The sequence below is a fragment of the Microtus ochrogaster genome, chromosome X (genome assembly GCF_000317375.1).
Source record: "Microtus ochrogaster isolate Prairie Vole_2 chromosome X, MicOch1.0, whole genome shotgun sequence".
In the NCBI taxonomy this organism is placed as follows: Eukaryota; Metazoa; Chordata; class Mammalia; order Rodentia; family Cricetidae; genus Microtus; species Microtus ochrogaster.
In genome coordinates this window covers 9,638,966-9,642,152 of record NC_022026.1, presented here as the reverse complement: position 1 = coordinate 9,642,152, position 3,187 = coordinate 9,638,966, and the positions used below count along the sequence as shown (strand labels likewise).

General features: G+C 41.0%; 1 pseudogene; it reads right to left on the bottom strand.

Moving 5' to 3' along the window:
• Positions 1 to 1,222: 1,222 nt before the first annotated feature.
• Positions 1,223 to 3,187, bottom strand: part of LOC101993253 — a 5,186-nt pseudogene continuing 3,221 nt past the window's right edge.

The following is a 3,187-nucleotide window of genomic DNA, read 5'->3' as shown; positions in this document are numbered from 1 at the left end:
TAGTTAGAATTTCTATTGCTGTGAAGAGACACCATGACCATGACAACTCTTAGAAAGAAAAAAAAATATTTAATTGGGTACTTATAGTTTCAGAGATTTAGTTCATCACCATCATGGTGGGCCGTGCTGGCATGTAGGCAGACGTGGTGCTGCAGAAGGAGCTGAGGGTAGAGAAGGAGCTATATCTTGATCCTGCAGACAACAAGAAGTGCACTGTCTCACTGGGCGTGGCTTGAACATATATGAGACCTCAAAATCCACCTCCACAGAGACTCACTTCCCAATACTGCCATTCCCTCTGGGGACCATTTTCTTTTAAAGCCCTGCAGTCATCATAATGCAAATTCTGATGTCTATTGGATCCATGAGAAAAGTTTAATACTTACAATTAATACAAGTAAAATATTTGCTATCAAAAAATATTTGCTATCAGGCTGGCTAGAACACCAACTAACCAAACTTTCATCTACTACTAACTGGAAATAAATAAACCAGAATGCAATATTCAAGAAGAAACAATGTAGCATATTAGCAATTGTGTGTGTGCTTGCACATATGTGTAAAGAATATATCTATTTGGTGGCAGATGTGTAACTTATGTACAAAAGGTCCAAACAAGGTTGCTTTCATAGTTGCCTTTTGGAAGGGGGCCTGACTGGGAAATGAAGAAGACTCTTCATTTCCTCTTTGTAGCTTTGAAGCTTTCCTTTCTGCAGATGCCATGTGTTTACAGAAAGAAAAAAAAAGGAGTAATGAAATAAGCTATATCTGGGGTTTATGTTCCACTAAGTAGTTCTAATATATCAAATACAACCAAATAGTCCCATCAAATACAAGTCATGAAGCATCATGATTCATAAATAATAACCAACAGTTATTAAAATATTTCACATTATATATTATCCAGAGAAACTTCCACTATTAAGCTGTCAGAGATTGGTAATATAAAGTCTTAGTGGCAATCATTTTTGAAAATATATAGTTCTGTAATCACTGGTTTTAAGATATAATGAATATTATACCACCTTGACCTACAGTCCCCCTTCTCTACCAACTGAGCTAGTGGATGAAATTTATACTATATTTATATATATATATGTATATATATATACATATATATATATATAGTAAAATTAGCAATTACGAATGCTGCTTCTGTTTAAGATGTACCGGCATATTTATACATACCTCAAGAACCCTGTTTTATTATCACTCACGGCTACTAGAGAAGAGTGAGTTTTAAGCCACTTGTAGATTGTGTTTTCACGCTTGGTTCTTTTGCCCACTCTTGACGCCACCTAAGGTGCCATAACATTTGAATAATTTAGTCCTACACCTTGTTTCCACATCATAAGTGCTCTCTATTGTGTCGGCGGGCAGAAGAAGACACTTTTGGGGAGTTTATAATAGAATGAAGCTTCTAGTCCTTAGAATAAGTGATTCCTGGAAATTCTGTAGCAGTATTGTTAGTTCATCCAGATCTGAGGAAAGATCAAGAAGCTGAGGCCCCGCTGGAGCACCGTCAGAGTGGGCTATGTACTTCCACTGCCAGCTCACAACAATGCTTGTACCTAGAAACATTTGCATAGGATCCATGGAATTCACACAGAATCCAAGGCAGACCGAAGTTTTGGTATGTACGTTCATTTGTAGATGGTTCTGATGGCAGTGGCAACGGAAAGTATTCACTCCTGGCCTGAGGCCGAGGACTCCCAGTAATAATAGCAAATTCCAAACTGAGTAGGATAAATATCCCCAAGAGAAACCACATTTGGTATGTGTAGGTTCCTCTTAATTCTTGGTCCATCATTAAAAGTGGAACATGGGCACAATCTTTGTGTGTACTCCCTTTATAGAATTGCCGCTGCTCCTAGGCCATCTCTGTGTAGATAACAATAGTTTTCCCGGAGAAGAAAACTTGAAGAGCCAAAATAATCTCTGCTACCATGGTATCTTTCTCAGTATGCCTAGCATAACCCAAAACCTCTAATGTTCTTCATTTCCTTTTCGGTAAAAACCCCGGTGAATCTTTTTGTATAGGAAGAATCATATTCCACGGGGCGCATCTCTGACAAAGGCAACCACTTTGAGACTTTAATGACACCACAAGCTTCTTTTTCAGGCCAATAAAGAGGTTGTGTGAAATGTTGAAGAGCCAAAGTTTTCTCCCGGCGATGACGAAGGCTAAGGGTGTGGTCAATTCAACCCCACACAAAGGACAAATGGTTTAGTGTAGTTAATTGCATCCTGTCTTAGCCAATCGACCGTTTTGTAAGTATTCTACCAGTCCCTCTGGTCACTGCTTTCTATTTATTTATATTGGAGCTAAGATTAACCATAGGCCTGCCCCCTGGTCTGAGTCAGACTGCAACATCTCTTGTCCATGTTTCCACAGAATCACTGATGGAGTGATGACCTGGAGTATAGTCTACTTTCCCAAATGTGTGTGCCTGACAGCCTTGCTTCTCCATGACATCCATCCAGGTTGTATAATTTGGATGGAGGCTCCAAAGAGCCCACTCCACACTGCTACGTGTGCTCAACACCAGAATGGAGTTTGTGGAGGCATTCCGAAAGGAGGTGCTGTGTACCTTCATGAAGTTGATGAGTGCAAGTTTGGCTGAGTGGCTCCCTGGTTGTAGTGTTAACATTTCCATCAAAGAAGTCATTGGCAACCAGCACCGCATTAGGTGTCTTGGCCACTCCCTCAGCTCCTATGCGCTGGAGGCGTTGCCCCAAATGCAACACTCACAGCAGCAGCTGTTCAGGGGTGAGGAGGGCTAGGACTCTGGATTTTTCGTTTGGTTTCCATATACTACAGTGGGATTGAATTTTTCTCATTACAAAGTGTGTCTTTTATGTTCTGTATATGTCTCAAACACACACACACATGCGTGCGCACGCACACACACACACACACACACACACACACATATATATATATGTTTTTCGAGACAGGGTTTCGGTTTTGGAGCCTGTCCTGGAACTAGCTCTTGTAGACCAGGCTGGTCTCGAACACACAGAGATCTGCCTGCCTCTGCCTCCCGAGTGCTGGGATTAAAGGTATGCGCCACCACCGTCCTGCTGATTGCTATATTAATGATGTATTGGATTCAAGGGGGTTTTCTGCTGTGGTCTGTGGATGCACAGTATACAGTTCTAGGGGAAATGTGTTATGTAAGAAGGA